This window comes from Ambystoma mexicanum, chromosome 5p (assembly GCF_040938575.1).
Source record: "Ambystoma mexicanum isolate Mex_15411 chromosome 5p, UKY_AmexF1_1, whole genome shotgun sequence".
NCBI classification, from domain to species: Eukaryota; Metazoa; Chordata; class Amphibia; order Caudata; family Ambystomatidae; genus Ambystoma; species Ambystoma mexicanum.
Genome location: NC_090930.1, coordinates 1,338,878,838 through 1,338,891,380, shown reverse-complemented (window position 1 = coordinate 1,338,891,380; position 12,543 = coordinate 1,338,878,838).

Sequence of the window (12,543 nt, the reverse complement as noted above, 5' to 3'; positions counted from 1 at the left end):
GCTGTGGTACTCTCATGGCAGTAGTGAGTAGTAGGAGACAGATGGGGAAACTCCAGTAAAAATGAGTGCAACTCAATTTATGTGGCTCCAGAAGGGACGGGAAGGGCAAAATGCCCCTTGGTCACACATGGAACATAATAATATGATGAAGATGCTTCCTTTACTCACTGCAGGGGTTGGGAAATGGATTTATGCATTAGGGAAACATACTGCTAGTGTTATGTTTGTCATAGGGGAAATGAAAAACTTATTCACAGCTGAAATGGGTCAGGTGAGCTTTGGAGATGAGCTGGGTATTCAGGAATTCAGTTGAATACAAACACCCACAATGGAGCAGCATTTAAAAATTATAGGGCCCTGCGGGTTATGTATCCCAATACGCCCAATATAAATTCTATGTTGGCCAAAACAATGAAGTTGGATGACGAACCTGCCGCACACATCCAGTTCATTCCGGAGATGTGTAGGGCAGAGATGGGAGAAGTGTGGGAAAAGAACATGACCATTATTTTACTACATGCTAAAAATTGAACTTCCTAAGGAAGTCCAGCACGATCTAGACAAAGTAGTAGGGATGGAGGCTGAGAATTGGATGGAAATTCAGGCATATATTGTGCATTTTTGCAAAAGGAGGCAAGAAAAGGAAAATAAGATTACAGAGGAGGCACAAAAGGCAGAGGCCAAGCTCGTTCCGAAGAAGATTGCGGAAATCTGTTTGGAAGGAGCGTTGATTACCAGCTCCATGGAGGGACAGCAGGGACAATTGGGACAACAGGGAAATAGTGAATTGGGTATGACACGAGGTTGTATAGATGGGTATGCTCCTGTTCCAAGGCAAATAAGAGGGTTTCCTAGTGGTAGGTAGAATTTTCACGAGGAAATAGGTCATTTGGCTGGTTCAGAGGAATTTGGCCCTGCTTCAAGGTGAAAATGGCAAATAACTATGAAGGGTTGTATGGTGGTCAGTGTTGGAGGTGTGGAAGGATGGGACATGTCTCACGAGATTGCTGGAGCAGGCCACAGTATTTTAATGTAGGTGCTCAGAAAATGCAATCAGCGACCGTGCCATATGTCCCAGGTTCTGTGCAATCGCAGCAAGCATGTGTTGAACAGAACCCAGCAACTGGAGCTGCACAGACATATGTGATTTAACTGACCATGCCAGCACAAGCACTAGTAATAATATGGGAGAAAAATCCTTTACCCAAGGAACGGTCACTCATTACACTGGAGCAAGTGCTTTTGGAGGAAATCCTTTCCCACTGCCCAGTGCTAACATGAATATGTACGAGGATTCAGAAAGCCGACAGGGATCTCTGATGTGTCCAGCTCTGTCCATTACTGCCGATCTGGAAGAGGAACCCAGATAGGTGTGCAGGTAGGAGAACAAACATTTTAATTCACAGTCAATGCAGGGGCTATGAAATCTTGCATCAAGGAAGGTGAGTTCCCCTTGTCAGGGATTCTTTGTGGCTATCCTGTTGGTTTCTTATACTGAAGAGCTATGCATTAAGGTAGGTAAAAAAAATGTATATGCTCCTTTGATGTATTGCACAGATACCTCAGCGAATCTTTCGGGCAGAGATAATCTCAGTCGCCTCCGTATGTCGATCGCTTTCATGGAGGGAGCTATAGTATGCTCGACTCCAGGTTTGTATCCAGTAAGAGAAGCAGCATGTTTGCATGCATACTGTAGTGACTAGCTGTACATTTGACTTTGTTTCTTTATGGGGTAATAGTTTTGCTGAGTTGGGTCCCGTGAATCAGAGATCAGACATGGCGGTTACCGATTGAATTTTTGTTTCGGCCTGCTTTGCCACAGGAGGTAACACCAGGCACTATTGATGCAGTCATTAAAAAGAACAGTGTGGTTCTCTCAGGCACTGGTGAGGAAGGCAGAGAGTGGCACACAGTTCTGTGCATCGATCCAACCTTATCGCTAAGGGATGTGTCCAACGAGCAGTTGTTTGAAGACACAGAAGATGCTGGTGCCTTGCCAGATTGCGATAGAGCAAAGCAAAGTACCACAGACCATACTCATCATTGGAAAATCATCGCCATATTGGAACAAGGATTTGTAGAAAGTACCGGGCCATATATGGACCAGCAATCATCATGATGTGGTTTTGTTAAATAGTGTTAGAGCAAGACAGATACAAATGAAACCTGGTGCTATCCTACCATGGGTTAAACAGTAACCCATATCTAGAGAGGTGGATGAAAGGATTTATGACACCATTGTGGTGTTGATGAAGCAAGGCATAATACAACCTTCGTGTGTCCCCATGCAACACACCTGTCTACCCTGTGAAGAAAGAAAAGGGGTCCAGTTGGAGGATGGTCCAGGATTTGCACCCTCTCAATAATATTGTTAAGGACGGATTACCAGTGGTACCAAATCCTGCTACCATCTCTGTAATATCGTTACTGGATCGACCCATTTCATGCTTACTGATTGGAAAAATGCACTTTTCTCGGTCCCCTTATGCACCGATTCTCAGTATCTCACAGCATTTACGTATCGTGGTCAGAGATTCCAGCACACAAGGTTACCCCAGGGGTACTGTGACTCTCCAGGTGTTTGCAAAAGGGTGGTTGAAATGGATTTGGGGAATTTACATGTGTCCAGTACGTGGATGACTTACTAGTTTGTAGCACTTCAGAAGAGCAGTGTCTAGGAGATTCAATAACACTCCTCACCCTGCTTGCAGAGAAGGGGTACACAGTGGGCCTCATTCCGAGTACGCGCGCTAACCAATGGCGCTATTAACGCCTTGGTTGACGCCGTACCCGGACCGGCAGCGCCTTGGTGGATGGCGGAATTACCGCCCCATTCCAAGGTTGGCGGGGCGGTAATTCCCCAATCCCCATTTACCCTTCCCCATTCCCATTCTTGCCCCATAGGGCATAATGGGAGTGGGGAAGGCGTTAATTACGCCACCGTAAATTACGGTGGTGTAATTAACATCAAGGTCCCTTAGCGCCATGGATTTTAACACCTGCTAAAAGCAGGTGTTAAAACCTCCATGGCGCAAAGGGAACTCGGAGTATGGCGGTAAGAGATTACCGCCACCGCTCTCGTTAGCGGTGGCCGCTATCCCTTACCACCATACTCGGAATGAGGCCCAGTGTACAAAGAAAAATTGCAATACTTCCATATAGAGGTAGTATATTTGGGGCAAGTGATATCGCCCATGTGAAGGAAGGTAATGCCAGAGAGAGCCAACGCAGTTCAGAATACACCCCAGCCACTCATGGTGAAACACATACAGCAGTTTTTAGGACTCTATAACTATTGTACATTGTGAATTTTTGACTACTCTAGTTACACGAGGCCCTTACTGCAGGGGCTTAATGGAGCACAAAAGGCAAAAGGTATGATTGAATAGTCTGAGGGGATGATGATTTGCTTTTGGGAACTCAAGGCTGCAATCAACAATGCTTTGGTCTTGGTGATCCATCCTGAATTACAAAAAAAATGTTATCTGTTTATTCACTTGAACGGCAAGTAATGACAGAAGTCCTGACACCGAAAGCATAGTAGACTCCGAGACCCTGTGATGCAAGGACAGTTCCCTTGTGAGCAAGCTTTAGTGGCAGCAGCTTTTGCAATTACATTTGTAGCTGAGCCAGTGACACCTAATGCTATTGTCCATGACTGTGAAACGTATGAGTGAGAAGAGGAAGAGAGGACAAGTGTTAAAGATGATGCCTTGGAGGGATGTGAGGTACTTTTTGTTGACTAGCCCTGAACCATCAATCACGACACTGGTGAGAGGCATACTGGTGCAGCCATTGTGGGCCTTGTGGATGAGGAGTACAAGGTCAGAGTGAAGAAATGGTTTAGTTTAGTTTATTTATTTGTATAGCGCGCCAAACCCTGGAGTATCAGGGCGCAAACAGATAAGGATATGCTCAACTGGATTACTACCTGCAAGTGCCAGAACTAGTGGCACTTATAGAGGCACTAGAAATTAGTAAGTGGAAGGCAGTCACTATTTATTCAGACTCTGCATATGTAACCGCCACTGTGCATTCAGACTTCTCAAGGTGGCAGAGAAGAGGGCTTAGGAGATCTGACAGGACCCCTGTCCATCATGCTGCACTGCTGTCCAGATAGATCAAAGTGCTAACACTGTCCACAGAGGTAGGGATTGTTAAATGTGCTGGGCATACTAATTGTACTAATCCAATAGGGCTTGGAAATGATGCCGCAGACAGGGCGGAAAAAGAAGCTGCATATTTGCCATTGCCAGATCCCCAGAAAAAGGAAACCATGTCCAAGCAGGTGCAGTTACTATCTCCGTATACTGCAGTCCCTTTGCTTCAAATTATACACATTTAGGGAAAAGCACCAAAGGTGAAACAGGACTCTGTGCAAATGGAGGATGTACCCTCTCACCCAAAGATTTTATGTGGAGACAGGAGCTTATGAGTAAGGTAGTAATGTCTGTAGAACTGCTTTTTGTGGCTCTGGAGTAGCTACATTACCCGTTGCACACTTCTTGGTGACAAATTGCAGCACAGCTTCAGAAGGAATACTTCATACCAAACCTCCAAGAGCAGGCAAGTAGATTTGAAGGGAATTGTATTGTCTGCAGAGAATGTAATTCTGGTAACACCATGAGGATGATAAGAGGAGTTTTGCCCAGGCCCTCGGCACATTCCAAGAACTCCATATCGACTTTTTGGACATGATCAAAAAATGTAACAATTTTCATTATCTAATTTTTGTAGTCTGCCCATTTTCCAGTTGGCACGAGGCTGGTCCCTGTGTACACACTGATGCTAGGTATGCAGCAATGTTTTAGGTGAGGGAGGTATTTCCATGGTGGGGAATTTGTAAGGTCCTTTAGTCTGACAATTGGACCCACTTCTTTAATCTCTTATTCACGGAGACTACTTCACTCTTGGGGATTAAGCACAAGTTGTGTTCGGTGTACCACCCTCAGGCCAACGTAATAGTGGAAAGGCTAAATAGTGTTCTCAAGTCTTGATTATCAAAAATGTATAGTGATTTGCATAAAAATGTGCACGATTGCCTACCAATTGTTTTGTTTTATTTGTGGAAAATACCACCGTAACCCTCATGAGATTGTGATTGTGCGTAGGTTGCACACACTGCTCTCACCTGCAAACACAGCATCAGATGCACATAGATCAGCAGAGGTCCTGGATGAGGAGTTTAGGGAGTACCTTAAGGCCTTAACCAAAAGTGTCATAATTATATTTTCACAGGTTGTGTCTTCTCACCAACAGTCTACAGGAAGAAGCGGCAATGAATCCGACAATCTGCACAAGCGACAACTGTTCCTCTGGAACCAGGTGTTCATCCACACCTTTGTGTGACCCAAGAATGAGCAGCGTTATCTTGGGCCACACCGCATGATTATCACAACTCTGACTGTGAAGGTGGAGGGCAGCAAGAGCTGGGTCCACATCAGCGAGATACGAAGGGATACCGGTGCACATCCACCAGCACAAGAGCAAGAGCAAGCTCAAAGCTAAGGATTTGCAGTTCATTTCAGTAGAAAAAGGCACAGCAAATGAAAACCAGTAATTGTTATTTTTCAAGAATAAGAAGAAACTTTGGGTTTAACATGTCTATTAGAATGATGGATTATATGTCTTTTTTGTTCTCTTGTTGTTATGTTCAAAGATATTATTTATGTGAATGGTTTAAACATATCTAGTATCGTACAATAGGATAACATATTATTGAGGTCACTCAGAAGTAGTGATTCTGACTTTGTGTATAATAATGTTATAAATTCAGATTCAATAGTGGATGCACATGGTTTTGCAGTAAATAATGTATGGTATAGCCTAGAATCTGCTTCTGGGGTCCCTATGGTGTTTATCCTAGATGAACTAGAGTTAGCAGAGGCACTGTGTCTAGTGCACCTAGCTTTTTGCAGGGTCTTTGGGCAGTTTCAAGGCAAACAGCCACAGCATCTATTTTAACTGGTGATGAAGAATATTCGACGACAGAATGCAAAGAACAGAAGAATGTGCGTTGTACGCAAAGAGTCCAATTGATTTTAAAAGGGGACATTACCATAAACAACCAATGGGAGCAAGGGGTGGAGAGTTGCTGAGCTAGAAGAATGAGGGGATTCTCAGAAGAAGTGGTGGCATGTGTGAACCAAGAATTTGGAAATGTGTCTCAAAAGTATTAAAAAATCTGAAATGGCTCAACGACACAAAAAACCTGTTAAGATGCAGGGCCTCATTACGACCCAGGCGGTAAGTTACCGCCTGGGTCGTACCTTTACCACCATGGCGTAAGCTACGTTTACGCCATGGTGGTTGGCGGACTTACCGCCCCATTCCGAGGTTGGCGGGGCGGTAAGTCCTCAATCCCCATTTACCCTTCCCCATTCCCATTTTTGCCCCATAGGGCAAAATGGGAGTGGGGAAGGCGTTAATTACGCCACCGTAAATTACGGTGGTGTAATTAACATCAAGGTCCCTTAGCGCCATGGATTTTAACACCTGCTAAAAGCAGGTGTTAAAACCTCCATGGCGCTAAGGGACCTCGGAATCAGGCGGTAAGGGTCGGCACTGTTTACGCCGCCGTAAACCCCTTACCGCCTGAGTCGTAATGAGGCCCACAGACACTTACACATTTTTTTCTGTGTTTTAAGGGCGATGGCACGGTGCTAGTTGACAGAAGTGTGAACTGCAGCCCCACGCTGCGCATCACTGATCTGGTTGGAGGAACATCTGTGCTTCTTGATGTGTTTTGGACTTGTGGACAGTATGCTTTCCAAGAATTGCATCCAGCCTGGCGAAGTGTGTGCAGTCTCACCTGGTTACATGTTCCTATCATTGTTATTCCTGAGAAACACTTAATACTTGGCCACCCTATTCTCAAAGCCACATCCGTACCCCCTTTCCCCCTGTGCCCCTTGCTTCCCATGTTTTATAACACATCGAGACCCCAATGACTTTGCCTGATCGTGGAAAGGCAGGACCATTGCGACGGACCAAGCATTCAAAGTACATGTCTCGGCGACACCTTAAAAAGCTCTAATGGACATTCCGAGCAATACCATTTATTCAGTCGAACTGAGGCATTTTTCTCCTCCCTCCTTGCACGTGGTGTCCAAGCTGGTGCAAATTCAAAGTGGCTCCAGGTGACTCGGTATGAATTCCTGTTTTTTGTGAATTCCTCCAAATCAGTTTTCAGTGCCATCAAGGAAGAACTAAGGGCCCTGAGGCTCAATGACTTGCAGAATAGGTATATCCTCGACCTCCTAACAGCTATGGAGGAAGGGGTCTGTCAGAAGATAGGGAATACCTTCTGTACATCCTAATGATTTGCAAAATGGGATCATCACACAAACAATTGCCGCTTTGCACAAGCATAGGGTGGTCATGGAGAACGAGGCAGTAATCACAAATGACCCTTGGATGGACTCTCTTTTATCTTAATTGCCAGCTTGGATGAGCTTAGCTGTCAAGATCTTAATGCCAGTTTTTGTCTTTTCCCTTATTATCTTTAGTTCTTGGCAAATTGGGAGGGGTCAGATATGTGAGGCAGACAGCTTTGTAAGTTTTTCTGAACAAATGCCATTTTATAAACTTATAAGGTTGTATACAGGTCTCAATATCCCTACCCTAATGAGGATTTCACTGCCAAAAATAACTTAATGAAATACTATAATAAAGGATATCTGTCCCTCACACGTATCCATACAACACATAAATAAGGAAATGCATGGTCGTTAAAAACAATAGTAACTGAGTTCATATTGCAACAAAAGTTTCTTCTTAGAACCTCGGTGAATTCCCACAGATTTAAGCAGAATTCTGCTTTATGGTTCAAGAAAAGAAAATAAGGAAATCCTGGTCTGCAACAAAGATCTAACACCGTTCTTTGCAAGTTAAATTGTTCAACAGAAAGATCCAATACTCTGATGATTCAACAAAGGAAAATAGAAGATTCTTTTTCCTCATACAATTTATCCTCCTTGGGTAAAGGTCAACTTAGCACTTCATCGAGAGCAACAATTACTGTCTTGATCAGGATGACTTTTCTACAATTGATAAGCTCTAAAGAAGCACAACTTCTTGGCTGCACAGCTCTTTTCTACCGAAGTACATACATTTACTATGTCAGGACTACTTTGTAGCACTTCTTCAACTTCCAACTGGGTTAGTCCCATGCCAGGCCTACTACATCAGTTCACACCCGTCTACTCACATGCCAGGCCTACTCCTCCAAAGGTTTTTCATCCGGGTATACTCCCGTGCCTTAACAGCGTTTCACGACAGCAAGTGCTCTTATGGTTAAGGTCAACTGATGAGAGATTCACAACAGTTTCACAGTATTCAACAATTGCAACTTCCACTCTTTAGGGATACAGGATTCACATTGACTCATTAATACTCTTCTGTAAATAATGCTCTTCACCTTCTGAACCTCTTTGATAGAAGGGTAGCCTTTTTGTATTACTCTTGTTTCACCACTGCACAGGTAGCCAAACATTGACAAGCATTGGGTCTCAGTCTGCCTCTTCCTTGGCTTAGTCAATTTGAGCTTACACCAGCGTTTACCCAGCGTTTACCCTAAGGTGTACAAAGTATGGGCACTAAGTTTCAAAACTTAGGCACCTGTCATTAGCCCCCTTTTGTTGTTGGCAATATAGGTTGCATTGTGTTTGCCTGATTTTAGTAGCTTTTGGTTTGGGCAATACATTCAAAGTTACAGATATTTGCTTTTGTTCCACAAGACTTTCGCTGCTGCTTAACAGTAAAGTATTCAGATTGGCTTTTAGAGCTACTTTCACTCACACGCGAGTGCTGCGTTCGCTGCTTTTCAATAGTTTTGTATTCAAAATAACTTTTAGAGTTACTTCACTTATACAAGAGTGTTGTTTTACTTCTGAATGCCTGCCTTGAACACACGAGAGGGGGAGCGCTCCGGGGTCACTACCAGCATGTGGACTCACTGGGTAAAATGTGCGCCTCCTGTCCTCTCGCTGCTCACAGAACTTCTGCTTCTTGTCATCCACCTTCGCCCATGCCATCTGAACTTGGAGCTCCTTCTTCTCCTGAGGCCCTTTGAGGCACGCCAGCCACCAGAGACAGCTAAAGGCCCTCACCTTCGTTTCCCACTGCACAGCCTCGGCACTTCAGGATTTGAGAAACACAGACCCTCTCAGGACCAACAGCCTATTTTAGCTGCACAGAGGTCCTGGTGTCCTTGTACTCTTTCAGCCTCTGTCTGGGCTGCCTGCACGAAGCACGCTGCTTTTGCTTGTAACAGCTTTGTCTGCTACTCTGTTTCTCTTGCTTATTGTGTTTCCCCTGCTTCTCTATGGCCTGCACCTTAGGGGGCCTTTCAATCCTCTCCGTCTCCCTCAGGTGTGGGTCATCCGAATTAATGATCTGACCCCTACTGCAACATTGTACTTTTTTAGCCCTCTTCCCATCCCTGTACTTAGGGAATTATGGGACATGAAGTCCATAATAGGAACATTACGTTTTCTTAATCCTTCTGTATTACAATAAACCATTAGAAGGGGGACGGGGGTTGGAGAAAGTTGAAAAGGGAGGTTTCCCCTTCCTCCTGACTTGCTTTCCCCATGTGATCCTTCCGCAGAACACCACCCCATGGTCAGGAGCAGGAAGCGTCTGTCTTTCCCTGGCCACTTGAGAAGGGTCACAGGCCAGGTTTTCTGGGGAATCATGGCAGATTCATCAAAAAATGCTCTTACAATGTTCCTCAGTTAAAACACCAAAATCAGTGGCCTTGATGATGCTGACCATGTCTAAAGCTAGAATAACTACCATTTCAAATCAAATGGGTACACCGACTGAAGCTGTCTTGTGTGTCTTCTCACAAAATGCAGTGATTGTGTGGAGCAGCAGGTAGATTGGGGAAATGGTGGGGGGATGAATTGGGGTTGTTCAGCTGAGACGTTTGCTCACATTGGGAGCAATGAGGAAGATGGTTGTTTTATTTCCCTGAGAAGATAGTTTTAAAGAACAAGATATCAGTTTATTAGCTAAAATATAATCTAAAGGGGGGAATGTTGGTGTGGTTGATAAAGGTCCTCATAAGAATGAGGGGTTGACATTGCTCACGCCACATTGGTGACTGGGAGAATGGCGATATTGACACGATGTTGCAGTTTTACATGTATTTAGCATAGTTAATGGGAATGGGATATGTGTAGTTTTAGTGTTACTTTGTGTTTGAATTGATGCATTTTAGATTTCTGTGCGCATCTAGATAAATGTCAAAATCACTGATGAAATAAAAATACAATATGGGTAGGGTGTGCCACGAAGTGCCTAGAAGCTGGGTAACAAAGAGCTACATAATGTGCATGCGAGAAAGGGGATTTGTCATGAAGAAACCACTATGAAGAGGACGTGGTAGTTTTAAAAAATGCACCAATATATATGCATGGGTCTCAAGGGACATATGTTTAGGGTAGATGGTGGATATGTACAAGTCTGTATGCCGGGTGCTCTTTCATAGTTTGAGCAGACCCTGCAACCAGGGCTTTGCAAGGTAAACTCTGTGTGTCTGGGAAAACTGGTTTTGCAGGGTTGTAGACAGATAGATAGATAGATAGATAGATAGATAGATAGATAGATAGATAGATAGATAGATAGATAGATAGATAGATAGATAGATAGGTCAGTTACAGCCAGGCTGGATTTTTATGTCTTGGCACTACTGCAGCAAGGTGATGCAATCTTTTAAGTTCATGGGAGCATTCTTAGAAAAATATACAACTTTTAATTATATAATGTGCACTTTGATTGATGTTATATCCTTATATTATTTTAGCTAATGTGACACAGAAGCAGAATATGTGTGGACTTTCAAAAACAAAATTAGCTAATGCAAAACAGTTTCTGTTAATCAATCAATCAACAAATAGCTTTATTTAGAATACAAACTTCCATAAAAGCAAACAATATTACAATGAGGCAGCAACTGTCTAAAAATATATATTTCTTAAAATCTTAAAAACAAGTTCATGAGCATTAGATTCTAAAATGTCCACTCTTATCCTGATAAGATCATGTGTTTTTGTCAAAGATGGCAAGCTTGAGCAAGAAAATGTTGGATATTACTGACAACTTCAAGTCATCTTGATACCTCATTTGTAAAAACAGTGCTCTTGTTATATTGTAAATAGGACATTGAAATAAAAAATACAAAATTATTCAACAAATAGTGAGCATGTTTTACAATTGTTCAATTGTATAGACTTGCCATTTTTCTTTTAGATTAGGTAAAAGGTAGCAAATCAATCCTAAATTTGACAAATGAGACTCAATTTCGTGGGCCTCTAGTCCAATCAAAATAGGGTTCAGATCCTAAATTTGTCTTGATACATACATATTTTAAGGATTGCTTTCCCAATGAATATTTGTTGCTAAAGGGCCTTAGTGCCCATTGGTCAAACATTTCCTACATTTTGTTTGTATTAATAATCATATGGTTACAATTCTCATTCCACAGAAAGCTCAGGTTCAGATTGTATACAATTGATGGGATTCCTAGTATCCAACTCTAATGTGGCCCCACTGTCTGGTTTAATTACCCATGCCCCTAAACTTGTTTGGAATTTTAGATCTTCATTTTGATTGGTCCTTATCCAAAAATGGATCATTCTTGACCAGATATTACATAATTTTCAAACCAATTTCCAAATGCAAAGGAACAGTAGGCACACTTTTCAGATATTTAATTCATTTTTTAAAAACCTCCTTTCTCATAATTCGAATTCTTAAATGTTTGCATGACCCCATCATTCTGCCCCATATAATGCAGCTGTCAAGGCATGAGTCTTAAATACCTACAGAGCTTCTGGAACTGCTTTCCAATTCAATTTCTCTGGGAATAATAATGTTAGGACTGAATGTCGTTTCAACGTGCAGCTACTCTTTTCCACCTGGGCAGCTCATGTGCTATTTACAGAGAAATGTATACAGAGGTTTACAGCTTCATCAATTTGTTTGATAGCTACACCCTAATAGGTCAGCTTTAATCTTGTCTTTTTCCACTTATGACATGCCATCAGGATTATATTTGTCAAATATACTTCTGGGCCCAATCATCACAGATATTTTCTCGGGTCTTAAATTGACTTGTGATCCGTCTATGTGTTTTTAAAAGAGAACCACTTCATCAGCATAAAGTTAAATTCTCACCTTTTCTCCACTGTTTGTTGGGGCATATCACATTCAGAATTCTGGTTCATATCAGCTAAAACATTTTAATATACAAGAAACACAAAAGGTGCCAATATAAATCCTTGTCTAACACGTTTACATGCCTCACATAATTCAGTAATTTCTCCCTTCCGACCATATCTCACTCTAGTGCTATTTTCTGTGTATAAGGATTGTGTAATGTCAGGTATATTTAAACAAATTAACATCTCCCGGAGTTTCTTTCTAGACACTTTATCTAATACTGTTTTAAAATTCACAAAAAACCCAAATATAAATAAGCTTTCTTTTGGATACAAAACCTTTCAAATAAAGCTCTAAGTATAAAACAATGTTCTA